The sequence below is a fragment of the Falco biarmicus genome, chromosome 18, assembly GCF_023638135.1.
Source record: "Falco biarmicus isolate bFalBia1 chromosome 18, bFalBia1.pri, whole genome shotgun sequence".
Taxonomy (NCBI): domain Eukaryota; kingdom Metazoa; phylum Chordata; class Aves; order Falconiformes; family Falconidae; genus Falco; species Falco biarmicus.
Genome location: NC_079305.1, coordinates 3,431,699 through 3,454,486, shown reverse-complemented (window position 1 = coordinate 3,454,486; position 22,788 = coordinate 3,431,699). Strand labels below are relative to the sequence as shown.

General features: G+C 47.1%; 1 protein-coding gene across 1 annotated transcript in view; it reads right to left on the bottom strand.

The window, feature by feature from the left end:
* Positions 1-22,788, bottom strand: part of ENTPD4 (ectonucleoside triphosphate diphosphohydrolase 4) — a 241,090-nt gene that overhangs the window by 146,734 nt on the left and 71,568 nt on the right. The gene's annotated exons all lie outside the window — the stretch shown is intronic.

The window sequence follows — 22,788 nt, the reverse complement described above, 5'->3', positions numbered from 1 at the left end:
AATCAAACCACGTGGAAGTCTGAATATACGTTTCTCTTCCTCACAGTCGGGAGGGGGGGACTTCTGGGACTCAAGGCACAGGGGATTTACTAATCCGAGTTTAGTCCAGGCTAGGGCTACAAACAGAATCAGTATAACGTGTACACACTGGGACCTGAGCGCACTGGGAAGTCTGGCCTTCATCGAGATGCCCGAAGACCCTACCTTTCCCTAAAAATCATTGTCTCAACCCCCATCAGGACTGTTCAAAACCTAAATAATTAGCGGAGGAGTGCTGGTCTCAGCCTGGAATTTAAACGGCAGAGACTCAGCTGCAAGGCAAAGCCACCGCTGCCATGGCCTTGACGAGCCACCCTGGCTGCCGATGGGCTGCAGGATCCTGACGTGTGGGGAAAGGACGGGGACTTGCAGCCTGGAGTCCCAAAGGTGCAGCATGTGCAGCACGTCAGCGTGGGGGGAAGAGATCAAGCCTTGGCCCCCACCAAGTTGGTACCATCTAGCTAGTTCAGGGCATTTTCTGTGAAGCCACCTGCTGCCACCAGGAAGGACTGTGGCTTAGACAACCATCTCCTACACCAGCGGCTGCAGGGTCCTGCTTGGTGGCTCTACCTTCCAGCTCTGGGTTGTTATTTTTGGTCTCCACCGTTTCGCCAAGGACGGCCCCTGTCCCTGTACAAAGCTCAGCAAACACTTCTGCTCCTTGCACGTCTCACGATCAACTACTGGGAACGATAACGTGTATTTCGTAAAATCCTGGCCCTGTTGTTACCACAATCCATCCTGCCACTCACACAAGAACCTGGGGGTAGAGGAGAAGGAGACATCTGGCGCTGTTCTGTCAGGATTTAATCTTTGGATACAGTGCATTAGATGGATTAGAGCAAAGACGCAGGCTATCCGTATTTTTAAAGCCCGATGACCTTTAACAATGAGCAATATTAAGAGGAAAAACGTGAACCCTGACAAATTCATAACTACAGCGCAGGGGAAAGGAATGTATTCTTTTAACATATGAAAGAACATTGCGCGTGACATGTCTATTTTCTTTTCAGCCCCGTAGCTGTTATGAATTATATACAGCATATTTAGTTGTCGTTTGTTCTTGCGCCGTTTTGGGTGTGTGTGGGTGCTTTGGCTATTCTAGATTTCTTCTTTATCATTGACCAAGTAATTGTACGAAACCCATTTGTTTTGTCTCTCCAGAACCCCGCGGCAGCATCGTGTTCCTGTGCTACTGATACGCTGTCAGCGAGAGCTCAGAGATAGGGCTTTGCTGTTACCCAGCATCATCCCCACAAGAGGCACAAAACCATTTGTCATCCAACACAAGGAAAAATGGCCTGTTGAATTAGCCTCTACCAGCATTACACAACCACCCCAAGGAGATGTTCTGAAATTCCTCATAGCCCTCCGGATGACTTAGGAAGGAAATTTCCAGTCCACCTTCCAGTCCCCAAGCCCAACCACCCCTGTTACGGTGACAACAAACAACAAGGGGTCATGACTCGCACGATAGCGGTTAGCCCGGCAGTGGGTTGGCAGGATGACTTGTCTATCGGTGTTACCGTTTTGGGATGCAGATAAAAGGACCCAGGCTGCAGCCCTCGGCAAGCTGAGAAAGGTTGCTCCATCTCAAAGCAAAAGCAAATGCGTGCACTACCTCATCTCCAAGTGCAATCACAAAACAATGTCAGATGTCAGCAACTAGCTCAAAACCTCACGGAATCTAGCAAATACACTCCCCCCCCCCCCCAAATTTAAATAATTAAATAAATAATGAAATTCCTTTTAATATGGAAAATTTACCCCCAGTGTCTCTAATGAAGCTAAAGATTAAGAAATCCCATCCTTCTGTGAAATTTGCCAGCATATTCATAAACCCCACTGTTTTATCTTTAGCTGGTTGAAAGCTTTCTTTTTCTTTGTATTTTCCTCATTCAGCAACAAGGCCACATACCAAAGTTTTGTTTAGAGGGAAAAATCAGAACAAGAGGCGGGAAGAGGTTCACAGATGGACTTTCCCTGCAAGGGGGCAGCCGCCCCACCGAGGGTCCATGTCCTGGGGGGGGTTGCTTTGGCTCCCCCCACCCCTGCTGCCAGGCTCTGCCATGCTGGATGGCTCCGGGAGGGGGGCTGCAGGGAACAGGCCCACCCTGGTGCAAACGTTCATGGTGGGTTTGATCCAGATGTACCCGGGGCTGGAGCAAGAGGGAGAGGAGAGCGAGCCCCAGCGCCGGGGCACGGCGGGTCACAGCACCCGGTGGGGCTGCTGCTGCTGCTCAGGTCAGAGGAAAGATTGTTCCCTGCCTGACCTCTGTCATTAAAAGTGGGTGTCACAGCTCTGAGAGGTACGTCAGCACGATGCCGTCTGTCCCTGGATGCTTCCAGATAATCCCCTGGGGGAAGTTTGAGTCCTCTTTGAGGTGGCGCGTGAGGCTCCACTGGCTTGTTTACAAGTTGTCACTTTGTCACTGGTTTTTACTCCTTTTCCCAGACCAACACCTGATGAAGACACCGAAGACAAAGGTGAGTTGTTTGCGGTTTGCTTTTCCACACCCCCCCCGCCCCTTTCTTGAGAGCAATGTATTTGGCTCCCTCCTGTGGGCACAGCGTTGCTGATCTCCCCAACCAAACATTAATTTGATCAAGACAATTATCCCAGCTAATGCTACAGCTGAATCCACCCTTCCCCTGGCACAGCCCTGCGCTCGCTTGGCCGACAAAGATTTTCCTAAGCTTAAGTATTACCAGCAACGCCATAGAAATGTGCAAATGGCACACAGCGGTTATAAAACAAGAGAACTGCACAGGAATGAACCAAAGCATGTAAATCCTTCGGTTTAAAGTCCTTGAGAGGTGGCTTGATGCTCCAGTGCCGGGGTGAAGGCAGGTAAGCAGTTTACTGGCTTCAAATATAGTAGTTTTTTTTTCAAAAACATAGTTTTCTATCACCCTTAAATGCGAGTGCAACTCAGCACCTTCCAGGATTATTTCCTCTTCAGGATCCAGTTACTGAATGGGACCAACTCAGGAAGTTTTAACTCGTGTTTGTTAGATGTCCTTACTAATCACTTAAAGAAAAAAATAAAAACCACCCCAAAACCAGGAATATGAGCAAGTTCTTCGGAACTCTGCCTGAATATTCTTGACATGAATCCAAACCAACCCCGCCAGCTCAGCCAGGAAAGGGCGCTCCTCTCCCCAGAACTGGAAATGGAAGTTTCTGCCCTGTTCTTCCTACAAAAATGCCTCACAGAGCGAACGTTCTAGGCCACTGCAAGGCTAATGTGTCATGCAAACTGTTAAAAACAACAATTTAATACCGTCTCTGTATTGCTTAATCCTTGAAAATGTTCATTTTTTTCCAGGTTTAGTTGCTTGAGCTGTTTTAGTTGCCAGCTAGTTTCTTTGCGAGTGTAAAAATGATGAGTGCGCAGGTGAGCAGCATTTGCTGCGTGATTTCAATAGCTCTCCCTTGGGCTTCTCTGGAGAATTTCCTGCAAGTCTCATCCCTTTCCTTGTAGGTCAGTAATTTGTTATAGGAGACCAAGTGTGTCCAGTTCCAGATTCGTGGTTTCTACAGCCACCTAGGGAATCTGGGGTGTATATGAGGTGTAATTAGCATTTTATGGAAGATTTTGCTTCAAAGAACAGTTGCCAAGTCATAGGTAGCTAACGCCATTGGAGGGTCTAGGATGTTTGAATGAGGCTGGGAAATTCAACCCCTGCAAAGAGCTACAATCTTCTGGAATGGGGACTGAAACAGCATTTCACAGAGGTTTTTTGTGATATCTTGGACAGTGTTAATTATCTTTGCCTGGACAGCTACGTCTCACCTGAGCAGCCTTTCTCAGAAAGCTGGGAGGACTGGCCCAAGATCTTATTCCAGGAAAGGTCAGATGTTTTGGCTGCCTGGGGGGGGGGGAGCTGAGGAAGGAGGGAAGTGAGGACCTGTTTTCCTCTTGCAAGTTTTCCCAGACCATGCCTCCGTAACACTGTGAAGCGGCAGCGCTCTGGGGTGGTTTCTGGGGAAGAAATGAGGGATGACTGTGAAAGCTCAGAAATTTTTCTTCCCTGCTCACTTGCTTCCTCTCACCAACTGGGACTGAAGTCACCACTTGCATCTTGTAGCCATTTGCATAGAGAGAAATGCTTCAGCAGCTTTCCACCGAAAAAGCTCAGTTGACTCCAGGGGTCCTCAAGCAGGAAACTCAGAAGGTGGGACGTGCTGGGATCACTCCCGAGCTGCAGCACCGCTGTGGCACTGGACATCACTGGGAACGTGGCCCACGAGGCACCTAGATCACCCCCTCACCGCCCTGGGCAGCAGCTCTGAGGGAGCACGTTTGCGCTGCTCTGACCCCTTGTCAAACTCGGTCCTTGCAGCAGTTTGGATGGGTTTTGATCCCTGCCTCAAAAAATGTGGGGTTTTTTTCCCCCTCAGATGGGAAATGGGGAACATAAAGTAGCCAGGGAGAACAGGCAGCGGAGCCCAAGCAGTTCTGGAAATGAAGAGAAAGATCAGCTCCAGGTGAGCATCACAGCTGAGAGAGGTCCTGGCAACCTGCAAGCTATGAAAGCTTACGGGGACTGTGCTCCAGGACAGGAGTATATTAGTGCTGCCCTCTCCCATTCCTTCACTGCTGAACAAGTCTGAACACACTGGGATCAGCCTCTCAGGACACCAATGCCACCCCAGTGTCTCTGTGCAACGTCACCCCCCATACCCGCATCATTCTGCCAATAACACGCCATCCCTGAATCGACAGTGTTGTCTGATTTCTGCGATTTTATGAGGGCGGGAGGCTGACAGCTTCTGCCTCAGACCCTTCGTAGAGGGGAAAGAAAGCAAGTTCTTCAAACCTGCAGTCTTGCCTAACAGCCCCGTAAGGTTCCATGTCTCCATGGCTGCCCTACCACACTGAAGTGCCCACGCTCTGCTCTGGATCGCCCTTGGAACTCATGGACAGGTCAAGGAATAAGGTCTGGAGTGAATCCAAATCTCCCAGACAAGCTGGGAGACGCCTGCTCCTTAGGACCCTCAGGCCCTCCTGTTGCATTCTCTCCAATTGAAATGGAAGCGGGATGAGACAATGCCCATCACTTTAACCTTGCAAGTCGAGAGCAGAAAGCCAGACCTTCTCATGCTGTCAATGCATCGTTCACCTTTGCTGGGGATTACTGCCCTGTCACCCGAGAGACACCTACTGAACAGCTACCACAGACCCCCCCAGTGACCTCCACCCCCCGTCAGGGCTCTGCTTTGCCTTCCCCAGGCTGACCCAAGGCTCCCCAAGGCTCAGCAGCCCGGGCGTGGGGGTTAACCACCCACCAACGCAGCCTGGCACCGCTTGGCCGCACACATGATGAATGAGTAATTCACCAGTTCGTGCAGGTAGTGATTTACAGTCTGGATTTGAGCTGGAATATTGCTAGAGGGGGAGTGTGGAGCTTTCAAGCAAAGACCTGGTGACTCACCTTCTCGGTATTTGTTCTCTTGCACTGCCTCTGCCCCATTCCTCGTGCACGCTCGCTCTCGCAACCAAGTCTTGCTCTCCAGTAAAATGGATGAACTTTCTCTTACATCAGTTTTAAAATTAACCAGCAAGGCTCAGTCACACCGTGGGTCACAAGTGGCTCTTTGTGCAGGTATAATCAGGTAATGCTACAGTAAACACTCCAGGCAAGATGCTCGGGTCATTTGCACGGATTTCGACAGAGTTCTGCTGCCTGATGCCAGCCAAGGATCTGCCCCTCCACAGAGGCTAGTTCTTTCATGTGGATGGGGTGGGGAGAAGCAGCAGAACAGAACACAAATTCAAGTGTACTGCGTCTACAGGAATTGGTGAGAACATGACCTCCACTCCCTCGGTTTAAAAACAACACCCAAAAAAATAAGAAAGAAAGAAGCCACGTTAGCATCCTTCCTGAAGAGCCTGAGCTGGTTTGGTCCTACAATGCTGGACACTACAAGAGGTCACAAAGATGCCCTGAGGAACAAACAGTTCACCTGCCACAGAATTCCCTGGGATGGTTTCCCTCTCTCCATGGCAGAAGAGTATCTGGACAACAGGACCACGTTTCAGACAGCTGGTGGTGCCTGAAGCCAGGCCACAGCGCTACATCCTTAGTTTCCAGCACTTATGTCTGATCCCACCGCAATTCCCAGGGATACAATTCTCAAGTCTCTGCTCTCTTTGAAACAAGAAGTCAGGAGGCTTCGTGCAACGACGCGAACGGGAGGTCCGTGCTTCTCTTCGCTTTTGAGATACATCGCCGTATCACTCAGCAGCCAAAATTACACCTATTTTTTTATACAGAACTACTAAGAGTTATTTAAGAGTAACTGAATAAAGTTATAGAAACGCTAATCTATGAACACTGGCCTCCTCTTCTGAAGAGATCACGTTCTCCTCATTGAAGCCAGTATCTGGGGGAAGAGCAAACTGAGTGAACATGAAATGAAAACAGACTCTTGCTCCAGATGCGGCAGATGTGCCTTCCAGTTCTTGCCGGAGACCGAAGCTATTTTGGAACATCATTCTTTATTGATGGCATTTATTATTTATTGCCTTTACCTCGCATGAGGAGAACCAGCAGTCTCTTCTGCCAATGCACCTTGCTCCAGCGAGCTCTGGATGGCAGCAACACACAAGACAGAAGCCTTGGCCCCAGTGCTGCAGGTGTAAACGAGAATCTTTTGCCTGAGCACCAGGATAGGTACCCCGGCATGAGGCCAGGTGATAAGAGTCAGCTTTGCCTTGCCTCTGTGATTCCTGATGGGTCTGACGATTCTCGAACCACCTTTCTGCACCATTATGAGAAATGACAACTAAAGGGGCAACAGAGAGACTCTTTTTCCCCTCCGAGGGACACCACCACTCAGTAACTTTACACATACGCTACCAAAAGTAGCCAAAGGCAGCATGTACCCAACCCTCGTACCTGCATTGCACACGTATGATCGTACAAAAATGTGATTTTTCAAGCCACCTCTAAAAGTACAAGCTCCGAGTCTCACCTTCCACCCGCATCGCTTGCCCCTAACCCATCAAACACAACCGAACGCTGACGTGCAAGGGTCTCGTAGGATAACCACAGGGCTAACTGCTCAAGGGGAATGTTCTCTGCCTTAATATCCTCCGTTCCTCACGGCACTTGAACCAAACATGACTAATGTGTAATTTAAGTGTGCTTTCCACACATGTTTTTCAAACAGTTCAACAACTATTTCTGGGAAGGCTTATATAACACGGGATTAGAAGTAGTCAGCAGTCCTCTACCTAGAGCTGGTCACAAACACCAGGTAATAAAAACTGAGTGAGAAATGAAGTAACAGCCATGCCTCCAATGAGGATAAACTGTTACACTGCGATAAAAGCTTATATCACAGCTCTCCAACATGCTTAGGCTGCTTTAAGGTAAAACCCACTCACCACAAAACAATTAAAAGTTCTGCTCTTATGTAATGGTCACAGTTTTGCCCTTAGCAAATGAATCTGTCTTTCCTTACTTGAAATATCTTAATGAGAAGTGACCTTTTATGAGTGCTTTAAAACTTCCTCAGTATTGCGAAAGCCAGCAGCACACTGGGAAGCTGAATCTAACACCAGTTGCCCTTGCTCAGCTTCCAAAATGCTGTTCTTTCCAAGTTGTCCCAGCAAGTAGCACTGGAAGGGCCCACGGTACTTGGGCTTCCCCCCCCCAAAAAAAAAAACCCAAAAAACCCCCAGGGCTGACTTGCTTGTTGCTAAACCTGAGGGCACAAATAGCACTTGAAGAGCAACTCATCTTGGAGTAAATGGAAATGTCGCTAGAGACCTGAGTAGGTGCTGTTACCTTTAGCTTTGCAGGATTTTTTCAGATGATACTCAAAAGTCTTAGAAAAAGCTTTGAGAGTCTCTCTTGAATCTTCCTTCTCCTCCTGCATCCTTCCTCTCTCCTGACTATTCTATTTTTAGTAGTCACCGAGCATTGCCTAGTGCTCCCTTTTTACTCTTTCTTGCAATAGGCAAGACTTGTAGGCTTCAGTGTCAGAAATTTTGTGATAGGAACCACAGAAATTGTGATAGGTAAGAGCGAGGTGTGGATGCAAATGTGCTTTTGTGAAAGCACCAGAAAAAATCACAAGCAAGGGTTAAAAGACCGGCATGCGCTCAGAACTAAGGATACAATTGAGGGCAATTATATTGGCAAACATCAGGAATGGTATTTTCTGCATCAAGAGCACAGCAGAGATGGGCTGTCAGCAGAAGACCTGTGCTTCTTATCGAAGGGCAGGAGGATGGCAAAAAAAAAAAAAAGAAAAAAAAAAAAAGAGAGACTTGTATGTATTGTACTTCTTTCCTGCTACCCTAACAGGAACCGAGAGCGTAGCTGCGAGATACCTAAAGGAAACAAGAGACAATTGCCGAAGAGGGAGGGAGGGCAATGTAAAGATTTTTTTTTGCTACTGCTGGCTTGGAAAGGGTATTAAAAGACCTATTAAAACCCCGATTCATTGTCACCATTCAAGAGGACCACAGCAGCTGTAACAGGGACACAGCAGCCCGCATCCTTTGATCTCCATGCCATCACAAGTCATCCTGCCCAGACTACCTGGACGTATACGTCTGGGCGGGTTTAACTCTGTAGGTATGAGACTGTGAATAGATAGAGACAAGTCAGAAAAGTTAAGTAAAATAAAAATCTCCTTTCCCTTCCATAAGATCTTCCATCGAATTTTTCAGACATGAATTCCTACACACTGTTTGGCTTGAGTCCTTCGATGACGCAAATATAGTCACTGGCTTGTAACAACCGAACAGCATTAGTCAGCAACGTGAAACCTGGCCAAGATGGACCGACAGACTGTTCAGCAACAAATCCTTAACTGAAGCACCTTTAAAAAATGTTTAGGGCTATAGGGAGTGGAGGACAGGCTTTGTTCACACTCTTTCATCACTCATCTCGCTCTCCACTTTTCCCCTGTTTTAGTTTGTGGTGGTACGTATCGAACAAAGTGACATGTGGAAGGAAAGCTGCAGTATGGAGCACCTTTCAAACGTCTCAAAATATTTTAGAAGGCAAATCTGAGTTTTGCAAACCTGTTCTTCTCTGAAATGCTTGAGTATCACTGAAACTCACGAATAACAGGAGTTTCTAAGGGTAACATTTCTAAGTGTGGTGTTCCTGAGAAGCCTACTGGCACTTGGGGGGAAGAGAAGGATGATGTGGCCTCCAAATCACTCACAAATGTTCCCCCTTTTCCCTCCTCCCAGTCATGGCATCCTGGTTTGCAATTCTTTGGCATTTAAGCACTGTCTGCCCATGGGCTCTTGGAAAAGCCTGAACCCAAAATCTTGCTGGAGGTATCTGAGTCTACCCAGTGGACCAAGTCCAGAGTGCAGTTAAGACCTGGATGCTAGCTTTAACATCGATACCAACAGAAACCAAACCCAGGGGGTGCTTGGAGAATGATCTCTGCTCATCTTCACTCCCAAATCACCCCCTGGTACCTGCCTCGGGATTTCCTTACAATCCCAGCACTGGCGTGCCCTGCAGCCCAGCCCCAGCACCGTTAACAGCTCGGAGAACAGCTTTGCTCTCTTGCCTTCCACCTTGGGAAATAGATGGAATGATATTTATGTACCTTTTTGAAAGGCTTGGAGAGCTTCATGCCATTAATCACCAAGGTACATTTACTAAGCTGCTAATTCCAGAAGCTCTGCGGGAGCGTTGGGGTGTCACAGCAAAAGCCAGCACGCCGTTAAACGCTGCGGTGCGGTAACAGGGGCTCGCATCTAGCGTCTGCTGGGTGACACTGGGATAGGTCCTCAGCCCACTGCTCTTGGCTAAAGCCCCTGGTCGCACGAGTGAGACGCTCGGAAGCATTCCCAGGAAATTCTCATAGGGCAAGGGCTGAAACATACATTCCTGAACAGCAGAAGAAAAGCCCTATTTATTCTCTTTTTTTTTTTTGGTCCTCAAAATTTGAGCTTGCTGTACCGAGAGGATGAATACCTTCTCTGCCTACACACGCAGAGAAACCTGCTTGTCTCTCTGCACCTGCAAGAGTGTTTTTCCATATGCCCCCAAAGCCCTCCCAGCCAAAAATGGATTTCAAAGCGCAAAGCTGCCGGATTTGCACAGGAGCTGCTGTTGCCGTACCGGCAGGTGCGTCTCTGGGCAGGATTTCCAAATATTTCCAAGGACAAGGCGGCAAGCACAGGCTACCGGGCTGTAACAAGAAGTTCTTTCACAGCTTTGCCCCCTACACTCATTCCACCTGTTACCTAAAGCTCTGGAAGTATAAAGTCACTAGTTTTATTTTAACCAGGGCACAGGACTGGGGATTCAACAGAACTTTAAGATTTTAAAGGAAAGAATGACAGATTTGTTGTATTGACCTCTGTGGCAGGACTTTAATTTCCTGCCAGCACCTTTTGAAAGCAATATGAATCTAACAAGACTCTAATGAGTGCAAATAACAACAATGTGAAAGAGATGTCACAGCCCAAATTTTTGGCAAATACCGATATATTGCAGGAAATCGCTTTCACGACATTCACCAACAGGACAGACTTTCTGAAACGTGCTAAATAGATTTCAATTTTGTAAAATAACATCTTCTAGGGATCAGATTTGCTCTAGTTGAAATAGGGAGACACATGGCAGCTGTGGACATACTGTAAGCTATGTTCCATGCCCGGAATAATTTCCCATCAAATTTCATTCAGACAGGGCAATTTACTGAATGAATTGCAGAATAAACAGATGTGTTTGGATAAGCTGTTATCTTGGCAGTTGTCTTAGCGACCTGGCTCTCGACTTCTTCCTCCCATCAGAGGCTGGCTGCCAGTCCGAGGGGTTTCTGTTGGTGAAAATTAATAGTCAAGCCTACCCTGGGGAGAAAGAGAGGTCTCTGGAAGAGCCAAAGGTCTGGTGAGCTCTGTGTCCTGCCTGTCCACAGTCCCATGTCACGTCCAGGGAGCTGCTGAGGTGCCTGCCGGTGCACCCCATGCTCTTGGGCAGGGTGGCCTTGCTGGCCCATCTCAGCATCTCAGAGGCCATGCTCAGCGTCCCCTGGGATGCCAGTTCCAGCTTTGCAAGATGGCAAGGGGGTGAAAATGATAGGTAGTGCAAAACAAGCCATGATCTGCGGGTGATGTTTCTGCCCTAGCCAGGGTAAAAAGGCCAAGGAGCAGAGGATCTCACTCCAGGGACGTTCCTGCTTTGTTTAAGGGGTCGACTGCCACGTATTCACTATCCCAATGTCACCACAAACACAAGGTTTTCCCACACACATCACAGAAAAGCTTTTGTTCTAATTTTGCAGCTATTCGTGGAGATAGGGAACACCAACAGCACTTCGCATTGTTCACCAGAGCACTCTCTCTCCTAAGAAGAGGGCTATCCTTTCCTCAGGATAAAGGGGGGTTGCCAGGGTACAAGATTATATAGGATTAGACAGTAACAGCAACAAAAAGCATATTATGTGAGATTCAAAGTAGATGACTAGCCCTGGGCTCTTCCCCCTGCCCCTGTATGTTCTTGCATGGTCCAAGAATAATGGCACAGAAAAGCCGACTCTTCATTCAACTTGGAACCGCTCCCCCCAAGCAGCGACGTCCTGTGAGCTCCGGTTTGAACCACGGCCACTGCTGCAGGAGCTGTCACCCACATCCAACTCCTCCTCGTAACAGTAATTAAAAAACCTCCAAAAAGTAGAAACCAAAGACTTTGAGAGAGCCGTACACGAAATACCTATCTGGCTTTCCCAGAGAGAAACGGGAGGTTGGGTACCCCAACCCCTTAGGATCCTTTGAAAAGATGGATATAAAGTACCCAGGGAAGATCCTGTCTTTTCCTTTGCATCAGCCCCTCCAGCTCCTCCCGCCTGAGCCCAGTTCAGGTGCTAAGCCAGACCCAGCGGTGCCCATTCCCCATGTGGTGGAAAAGCTGCTCCTGAAACCTTGTCACCCCCTTAGCTCAGCCCCAGCACCCTCCTCGAAGGATTAATGCCGCAGCCCCAATTTCTCAGGGATTACAGGAAGGAAATCTTGACCCTCGACTGCAAATCCTCATGACTGTTGACAGCCATCACGATTAAATGCGCAGAGCAACTCAGCTTTTTGCCGACACGGTTTCATCACATGTGGTAGAACATAAAAAGGCTTAGGAAAACAAAAACGTGGGTTGTTTTTTTCTTTTTCCTTTTAAAAGGCAATATAAGCAAACGGATGTACTGATTAAAGTCGTAGAAGTTATTTATGTAGTAGAGAGTAAGAATCCATTGCAATTCAATAAAACATAATTTCATTTTATATTTTTCCACTCCTATTCTTGTCCCCATTGGACTCACCCTGGAATCTTTCATAAAATTGGGTGCCTTCAAGACAAATAAACATTATAAAGTTTTTTTATTCAATTTTTTTGTCAGCTATAGAGCAAAGTCATTAAAAGTTACAGTGTTCATTTAGTAGAATACTTGGGCAATTGTATCCCTAAACATTTTATTTCTGAAAACTTGCAATGTTTCTTTCTCATGAATTCTGTTTTACTACTTCATGGCACTAGTGAGCTTGGAAATACTGCAAAATCAGCCTTTCTTGGGGCATTCTGGCACTTTTTGCAGAGAACTGACCAAGGCCAGGATGCTCAGAAGAAAACAAAATTTTAAAAAAAAATGTTTCCCCGAAGTTTTATGAAACTTAAAAAAAAAAAAAAAAAAAGCCTGGCTTCAGATCAGTATCTTAGCAAGCTTCCAAGGTTACTATGCCTTTCCCAAATTTTTATGACTGGAAAAAAAAAAAAAAAAAAAAAAAGAGAAAAAACCCAACACATTCATTTCCCTAGGCATCAGATCAGAGCTCAAAAATATCTACCAGAATTATTTTAAGAAAGGAACTTGGGAATGTTTAACTAAACCCACTAGAGAAATTGCCACACACACCAAAGCAGCGATGACGTGGTGGGGTATTTAAAGATTTTGTAATCTCCTCTGTGCCTATGCACAGTCTCCTTCTTTCTTATCTAGACACACAAATCAAGACTCTAAATGAAGACTCAGGTGAGGGGCCACATGTTCAAATACGCAGCGGAATTTAAGGGTTTCTTTTGTTTTGCTTTAATATTTTTTTTCCTGCATTTTTGCACGAGTCGAAGCCCGTACCTGGACACCTGAAGGCTGCAACACCAACATGAGTAACACACACACAGGCTGCACACGAAAGACAAGTGCTGGATGCCCATCAAAGGATGTTCATGAAACCTTTAAATGACTCTGTTGAGGGACAGTAGTGCCTGTGCTGGTGGCACAGAGGGAACAGGTAGAACTGTGCAAAATGCATGAGTCGTTCTCCTGTCAGTGGCAGTCCCGGGTTAACAGTTGGACTTGGTGGTCTCAAAGGTCTTTTCCAACCGAAAAGTTTCGGTCACTTCTTGAAAATGTGCAAAATTTAAAGCTGTCACCCCTTTTAAATGGAGGTGAGGCAGTGGAAAAGGAATTGCTGGGGTCTTATCCCTCATTTACAGTGATGGTTTTGTGCCCGTATTTGCATGGTATTAGCAAACACCTAAGTACCTCCGCCACTATTTAATTGCTAACAGCGCGTTAATACAGCGCAGGGATTTGGGGAATCTTTGCTGATCCTATCAATACGGTCAGAAATGCAAATAAATGAGGTGAGGAAGAGTGGTAGCTTATAAAAAGCCAACCAAAGCCAAGATCTGTGACAACACAAGACCATGACAAGAAGAGTAACTCCATGGCAAGCGCCTACTGCCATTAACCTTGGCACCACTGCCACGGGCACACGAGACATTTCCTACAGTGCTGGGGAGATGTGCCGAGCTGCAGCACACATTACTGCTGGTTGCTACCTTCTCTACGAAGTATTTTACTAGGTCTGTTCTTTAAAAATAGTTTTCCTTGTTTTCTCAGGATCAAAACGGCAACAAGAGCAGGAAAGCGTGGATTAGCAGCTCAAAAATAGCTACTAAATGCACAGTGTTCTATAAAACCGACCAACTTTCAACAAAATGCGTTTGGAAGTTTGTTTCGCTCGATTTAATTTTCAGAATTTTATCTTTTGCAGGTAACAATTTGAAAGGACCTTTTCTTTTGAATGTATCTGCGTCCATTTGGCTTGGCTCAGCGTATGTGCTCTTTAAACAGGATGGTTTAAAACTTCCCCCGTACAAATGTCATTTTCAAACAGTCTTTACTTCACCTCCAATTAAAATACTCCAACAGGCCAAAAGTCACACGGAAATCAGGCAAAAGTGGTAAACAAGTTGCGGCTGAACAACACCAATTAAAGCCTGGCTGCGTGCCAGCTTCAAAAGAAAAATACATGCAAGTCAGTAAATTCGGGGTTGGCTAATGTTTACACGGGGAGCGCGGACAGGTTGGGACAACGGCCCGACCTGTGGCCTCTGGTTGGAGAAGTGGCTCTGGGGAGCCAAGACAGGGGTTTGCCAGGTCCCGGCCAGCGAAGTATCACTCACAGGGCTGGCTCCTGGCTCCTGTAGCCCTCCCGTCGCTCATGGCTTGGCAGCTTTGGAGCAACAACCTACCTACTCTATGGCAGGTGCGGTTTTTCTTGCCGATACCCGATTCCTTCACGCCTCCTCACCGGTTTGCCCTAAGTGGGGAGAATGCCGTGGAGGAAAATCTCCCTGCAGTAGGAGGCACACCTTTGAGCAGGACGAAACTAGAAGGCACTCTCTGCATGGAAATCACAGCCAGTTCCCTGTCATATGACTTGATGGGGCAAGGTACATACCTGGGACAGAGGAAACTCGAGAGGTCTGGTGTTTGGTGGGTTTTTTTTTTTTTTTGGTTTTTTTTTTTCTTTCTGGCTGATTTGGATCTGGAAACATTCCACCCTATGGCTACAGGCTTATCTGATTGAAGACAACAGTGCATGGAGTGAGTAAACAGCCACACTAGACCTTGCTTTTGTTCCTTCCCTTCTGTGCTGGGTGCTTGTCCTTCTCACAGGGTGGCAGGAGAAACACCAGCCACACAAAACGAATTTCTGATCACAAGGTGAGGGGCGCTGGGAGGCAGGGGCCACTTTTTAAAAAAGAATGGCATTTTGGTTCCAGGAACCCTCCTTTTACAACCGACCTCTCCTCTATCCCAGCTGAAACCAGGACACCACATTATTGAAGCTCTACTCATTTATACCCACTCAAGGTCTACTTGCAATTCTTTTTTAAAATTTATTTTTAGAAATAGCTTACTCTGAGCTGCTCAGAAGCAACACAGCATCATAGCATCGTTAGTGAAGACTGTAGGCTACTTCACAGCAGAGCAGACTGAGACTTAGAAGATCTGAAATTGGCTCTTTATGCCACTACAGACTTCCTACGAGAGCCTGGGTCCTTAGCCCCAAACTCTCCGAAGCACTACATCTGTAAAGCAGGATTAAATACATGCTTTAATTTACTTTCTGTCTTTCAACAGCTTGCAGCCTCTTCAGTAAAGGGAATGGCTCAGATCAGGACTGCCAACCACAAGCATGCAAAACCGTCAGCCAGACCTAAAAAATAATAGAGAGACAAGGAGATTTAAAAAAAAAAAACATAAAAATTAATGCATTTGGATATCTTTTTATTTGCTTTCTCAGTTTTACTTTGCTCAGGTTCATGTTTTCATGCATTTCTCTAGATCCCCGAGACCTAGAAAATGGCTTTCTGTTTAATTAAAATAAATAATACAAAAATAATAAACTAATAGAACCATTCACATACGTCCAGGGATCAAGACTTTAGGGAAAGCAGTAAATGTACCGAGACTCATCATGCGAGCTGGCAGGCACTCTGTGCCTCATGGATACCAGGATGAGGCCCCAGTAAGAGCAATTTACAGTCGTGATCTTGCTCTTGTTATGAGCCGTTCCCCCATCTCAGGAGAAGGACCCACCTCCACATATCACAGAGACCTTCTGGCACCGTCCTCACTGCTTGTACTGTATATACACCCAGGAGCAAGGGTTTTCAGTCCCCAGCTGTCTGGTGCCCCAAGATGGCTATGGCTCCGGTGGAGTCATCCCAGCCTAAATATCATGGAAAGGCGTGTTTGACCGTTCAGTACCAGGACTGGAAGCAACACCCTTCATACACCCTACCAGAAATGCAAAGGGACCCAAAATCCCCAACTTAGCACAGCATGTCAAGAACCTCATTAACATGCTCATGCCTAAGGGAAGGCTCAGGTGCTGCCTGAAAGCAGCCGAAGCATGCAGAGCGGTTTAGATAAGTCAAACGAGATGATTCGAGTAAGGGCGAAGGCAGAACAGATATCCATCTTTAAGGAAACAGTGTCGTTCAATCCTTTGATCTGTCCTGTTAGGCTGCCTAGGGGTTGCCTGCCGTCAGCAACACCAACTAATCACCTTCAAGGCCTGTTTAATGAAGACAACACTGGAAGTAACAAAACATGTTTAAGCATTGCAATCCCCTGGAGCCAAAGTATCCACAGATGCTCCAGCTCATTGGTGGGGTTGAGCTGGGTTTCTTTTTGCTTTTTCACTTTCATTATAGTTGCTCACATCAAAACAATATGAAAAAACAGATGACTGACATCTGGCCCTGAGTGTAAACACTGTCCATATTCCCTCACAAGGTGTGATAGCTCATTGCCAGCTCAGTTTCACACAAACATGTCTGGTCCAGAAGGTTGCCACCAGACTGGAGGGATGCTTGCAGCAACCCAACCAATTTGTACATCACGGGTTTCCCCACCTGTGGGATGGGGAAATACCAACCTTATTGTCAGAATGTTTCTAGACCTGCTCATGAAAAGCATTATGGAAATGCTAGGTATTATTAAGACTGTTGAGGGTTGGTTCTTAGTAATAAGGAGGAGGTGTAAGAGGGACTCAACTGCATTTGCACCTGCTCCGTGGCCCTTTGATCCTGAAAGGATTGTGTCAAAGCCTATCTGGGACTACTCACAGCCACGTCTGTTGCTTCAGAGACAGGTTTAAAAGAAGATTAGAAAAGCTGTGGATAATTATTGAAGGCTGCAGTCAAGAGGGAGCAGGGAGAGCTGCCTCTTCACCCTTGTGGGTAGAGATCATCTCTGAGCAGCCAGCCCCTCCAAGGCTCCAGGGGTAACCGAGGGAATAACACAAAGCCGCTGTTGTTCTCCTGGGCTGAGACTCACAAGCAGCTGGAAGCAAAAGGAGGAAGCGGTTAACAGAGGAAACAAAAGGCAGACGTCACTTTGGGATGCAGTCATCACAGCAAGCATTTCCACAGGGAAGTCAGCAGAAGACAAGTGGCAACTGCTTCTCACGAACCTCCCTTTTCACTGGGCTTAAAAAAGCATGCCCATACGGCTAGGTTATGGCAAGGTGAGGTACAGAGCAAACCTGCAGCTCACCCCGTCCTCAGCTACCTCTGCGCACAGGTTTCATCTTGTGATGAGGATGTGCTTGTTTGCTCCAGGTCAAGGTGTCCCTCAGGGTATGACCAAACAGGGCTGCGGGGTCCTCTGCTGCCGTGTTTCTGCACGGCTCTGCTTTCTGTGTGCCCTAAGTGGGCTGGGAAACAGCTTCACGTGAAGTGGGTGCCCACCCGACTGCTCACTGTTATGCTGTTGAGATCGTGGAGACCAGGAGGAGTTCAGAGCGGTCACTAATGTCTTTGATTTTTTGTCTTTTGAAGACGTTTCTCTTAGCCAGCAGAATACAAAGTCTGGATGTTGGAGGCTGGAGCGATCTAAAGGTGTTTTGGGGGAGTTCTTCTTTGGCAGGACCAGGGCCTTAAGAAGCAAAAGGCAGCTACTGAAGATGGACAGCAAAACCCACAACTTTTTTGAGGCAGTAGACTGGGCCAAGAGCTCCTTTTAGGCTAGAGGAGCTGCGGTCACTGTAGAAGCCCAGGCTCTTTGTAGTGTGCACTCTGTGTCACATAAGGATGGAGACTGGGGTAAAGAAAACACCCTTGTGCCAGACATGGCATCCTGGTGTAGACACAATCGTACCGTACCTGTAGGGCTCGTTTTACTCCAGCAGAACACGTGTTTCCCCTGCTGGTCCAAAGCGGAGCTCAGCTGGTGGGTAGCCCTGTCCACACTGGGAGCTCTTTGTCAGTAACTCTGTCAGGTTTCCTACGCCAGGAAAAATCTCCTGCTGCGGAGGTAGCTCAGGTTGGACAGTTACTTCTTTGTTCGTGTTCTTGCCTCAAGCGCAGAGGTAAGATGACTCAATAAAATGTGCCCTATGTGTGTGGGAAGCAATTGGAGTCCATCAGGCTGGAGACACTACGGCAGGTCATCCAGGTAAAATAGTTCTGCTTCCCGTTTCTTGCTTGCCAGAAAAAAAGCCGTGTGTCTCGCCAGCTCTCGCCAAATTCCCCACGAGGAAAGGAGTGGAGCTGAAAGGCCTGATTGTGGCAGTGCCGGCAGGACAGCAGGCAGGGCAGGCAGGTGCAAGACCTTCCACAGGCAACGTGGGGGCAAAGGAAGGAGAAGATGGGCAGAGATGAGGTTCAGGACATGGAGGTCTAAGGTGTGGATCCTTTCGTTGTTGCACACACACGTTGCCATGCACGGCTCTAACACAACCTAGTAGGTCTACTCACAGCTTTGGGTGGTGCCTCCTCCTGCCTAAAACCCAGCTCTAAGAACTGAGCTGCTCTTTGCCCTTGCGCGTAGCAAGTGGAGTCCCAGATGGATGCCAACCAGCAGAGAAGCGTGCCACGTACCACATCGCAGCACGCAGAATCCCCTGACCCTTGGCAAAATTGAGCCAGACCTCACGTACTACAAGTAGAAACAATACAATAAGCAACACCCTTAAAGAGCGGGTAAAAAAAAAAAAAAAAAAAAAAAAAAAGGAACTAAGACCACAGTGCTTAATTCACAATGATCTACATTGTCGCTCACGCTGTACAGATGGAGAACATTAAACAGTCTGTACGTGTGCACACAATTGCACAACACACAGCACAGCCAGCAATGGGGTTGCAGGTGTTTTCTGAGAAGCATTAACCTTCTTAATCCTGTTAAGAAGCTGTAAAACGTTAGTGGTTCTTGAGAAATACGTGAGAAGGTCCCATACCTTCAATTAACTACCTGCAGCCTGCACCAGATTGCTGCTGTACACACTGCGTCGCAGCGGTGCAGGAGAATTAAGCAAAACGCATGCAACCAACAGAGAGGGATACAGAAGGAAGATGAAGTAACCGTGTTTTTGTCCTACATTTTGAAGAAAAGGGAAGGAAGAAGGAAGCAACATACTTCTAACATACCATATATGTCTACGATCTTCTCCCTGGTGAAAAACATGACAGAGATGTAAAAAGTTTGCAATGAGGTTTCACTAGTCAGAATCAGATGACGGTCTGTGATTTGATTAGAGCCACACTAAAAATAACTCGGCCGGTGCTCACTGAGTTAGTTTCAGTCACAGTTTAGGTGAGAGCATTTTACCCGGTATGAATTCCCCTGGCGATACAAACGTAGCCAAGCGCTGCACATAAGCTGAGTAATTAATAGCTAGAAGGCAGGTCACTTTTCCAAACACTCTGTATAGGTCTAAACCAGCCATCTGATTATATCCTTCAACAGAAACTCAGAAAATAAGAGGACAAAACATTGAAGACTGGTAGCTGAGGAAAAGGATAACTTTGGGAATGTGTGACAACAGAGGCGAGCAGAAGAAAAAGCTTTATGGAAAGAGTAGGTTTTCAAAAGGAACCGTCGAGCTGATCCAAGGGCCCTGGAAGGCAATAGAAGGTCTTCTGTTGACTTCAACGGCTTTTGGATCAGCTCTGGAAATGGAGGGGAAGGGCTTGGGGCTGGCATGGAGAGGCAGGTTTGTGGGGAGGCTGGAATGCAGCTGTGAATAGGAGGAGGAAGCAGGGAGGAGCGCAGGCTGCAGAGCCCTGTGGTTGGCTTTGTATGTCGGAGAAAAACTAACCTGCAGCTGACTGGGGTGGGAGCTTGGTGGAGAAGAATAGGAGGGAGGTGGAAGGCAGGTTGCTATCTGAGCTGATCCAATAGACCCACGGTCGGTCTGGAGGCAGCTGTGTGTGGATTATCACGTTCGGTCCCTGAAGGTGCTCCCAGGAGGACCAGGATTCAGCTGTGGGGCTAAGAGGTGGAGCTGGAAAGCTCTTTGCCGAAGCTATCCCAGGGTTGGATGGGGGGAAAGCAGAAGGGAACAAACGGAGACACATGGGAGAGCAAAATTACATCTCCCAACTGCTTATCTCTGCCTGCAGTAGTTGTGTGGGTGCCTTTAGTGTCACGGCTGAACAGAGATCTATTTAAGTGCAGGGGAAAGAGATAGCTGCGTTGCTCACATGCTCCTGAAACTTCTTGTTGGGTGCATCAGTACCTTTGCAAACCTGGTTCAAAGTGAACAAACATTCAGACAAGGCAGAAGCAGAGCAGCGATTCGAACCCTGGTTTTCCCTGCGCTCGCTCTAGTGCCCCAGCATACAACTATCACTTCACTTTTAATACCCAGTTTAATCTCAGACAGACAGGGTTTGTGCAGACCCTCCTCCGTAGGGGTGCATTTCACCCTTTCCTGCTTCCTTCTTTTAACTGAGCAGATAGCATTTGAGTTAGAACTACCAACAGTTACTAAACATTGAGACAAACTTGTCATCCAGTTTACACTCCCCCCTTTTCTCAAATATGTAATCTGCTCACTGAGACGTTGCACAATTACTAAGGGGTTTCAAAAAGTCTGAAGCTGGTTTCCTGTCAGCTGGGACCTTGCAGACACCTCCTTGACCACCTCCGGGGGAAGAAGCTACAATCAGATGATTACGGAATCGCTGAAGCATGGGCAGAAACATCAAATGCTTCTCAACTCACAAAAGGAAATTACATCCCATTCCCTTTCAAGTCTACCCAAGACCTTCGCCACATCACATTCCCTTCTTAATGCCAGCTGTTTGTTGGGATGTTGTGTCTATTCATAAAGTCACTCTCCTTTATATACCGTTCGAAAGCACAGCTTATTAAGAACATTATCTTAGGAGATTGGTGGGGTCAGCACATGGTTTTCAAGTGCGTCATGCAGAGAGAATGAGCTGAGATAAATGCTTGGATAGCAGCCACTCATTTTGAAAACCAGTTGTTCACAGTTATTTTTCTTAATTATTTTTGTAAGGCAAAGATGCAGTCCAAGAACGCACCGCTTATTTCCATTCATGCAACATTTCAAACACTAAACTGCCTTTTGGACTAAGCTTTATCTTTACAGAACTAAAAAGCCACCGACATAAATTGAATTGCACAGCTCCTCTCTGATGCTCCCTGTGACTGAAACAAACACCTTGGCAGGGCTGTGTCCAAACCCTTCACGAAGATTCTTCGTTAGCCCCTTGCCTGAAGTGCTCTTTCATAACCCGGGACGGCGACACGGTCTGGTATGTGACTTTTCTTACAGAAAATCAGCTCGCTCTGGCTCCAAGCTGTAGCGTCCCCAGGAACCAAATGTTACCAAAAAACATTCCTGTCCCAGGAGTGTCAGGTCGCAGCTCTGTCCCAGGAAGGCTCAGCTCCCCAGGCGCTCAGAGGAGGTAGAAGGTCCATCTGGAAAGGTATCCTTTGTCAGAGCAGAGTGCTAGCTAGAATTAGCCTTCTTCTGATAGCAAGTGGGAGATTAAAATTGACTCGTGATACGGTAACCTTGCTGCAGCTCACCAGAACCCCTGCACTCCGGTCCTCCAGCAGAGGAGGGGTTTGGGGGTAGCTATCAGGACTCTGGCAGACGAGATGCCCTTTTCCTCTCCCTAGCCCTCTTCCTTCCACTAAATCCTGCTCTGGGGGCTCTCACACACTTGCAGAGACGGCTCAAACCCAGCATTACTCACGAAGTTACACAGTGTTTGCCCTAGCACATCTCAGAGCAAGCTCGGAGGCCAGACAATGCACCTGGTCTACATTTACTCTTGTGTAGGAGTATTTTACACTTCCACATGCCCTGTGAAAACACTGTAGTACTGCCAAAGCAGAGCATACCCTTCCACAGACCAGAACAAATGATCCCTAAAACACAGATGCTGAAGGGAGCCCCGCAGTTGCTCAGCGGCAAGAAAAGCTGCACGAAGGGTTTGTACGTGCATCCAGCTCAGCATCCCTCGGAGCAACCGAAGGCAAAGCAAGATGCTCGGGGTGCAAAACCTGCACCGGGGGTGGCAAGAAGTTATTCTGCCCTCAGATCCATCACCCCCACCGCTGCAAAGCGATGCAAGGGGATGGGAAGCTCTCGCTTCTCTCCAGCAGCACCTCACATCCATTTTAAAATCACTCTGCTTCGCTGTAAGTGGCTAAACAAAATAAAAGACACACTCTTGCCTTAAATCAAGCTTCACTCCTAAAATGCCAGTTCTGCACCTGAGGTGATTATTGCGATCACCACCGCACGCGGATGATTAATCAGCACCATTCTATCCTTAAAGAAAGCTCACAGCCCTTCTGTCGGTAGCTCCCAATCTATCCCCAAATGCCTGGAGATTTGGCAAAATCTAAGGGGCAAGGCTGAATCTACAATTTCGGATTGCAGTGTTCAAAACATCAGAACTTTCAACACATCTCTGAGACAGAAACAGTTAATAACACTTACACTAGAAGTGTGAACTTTTGTTTGCTGTGGCAGAAAAAATTGTCCAGTAAGTTTATTATAGATTTATTTACTGGTTTATAAATGAATGTAATAAATTAATATATATACTACTGTGTAATGCGTATTACTAATATAACTTTATATTCGTATACTGCAGTGTATCTACTCTAGTTCTACATGCTCTGTAACACCTATTTCAACATAC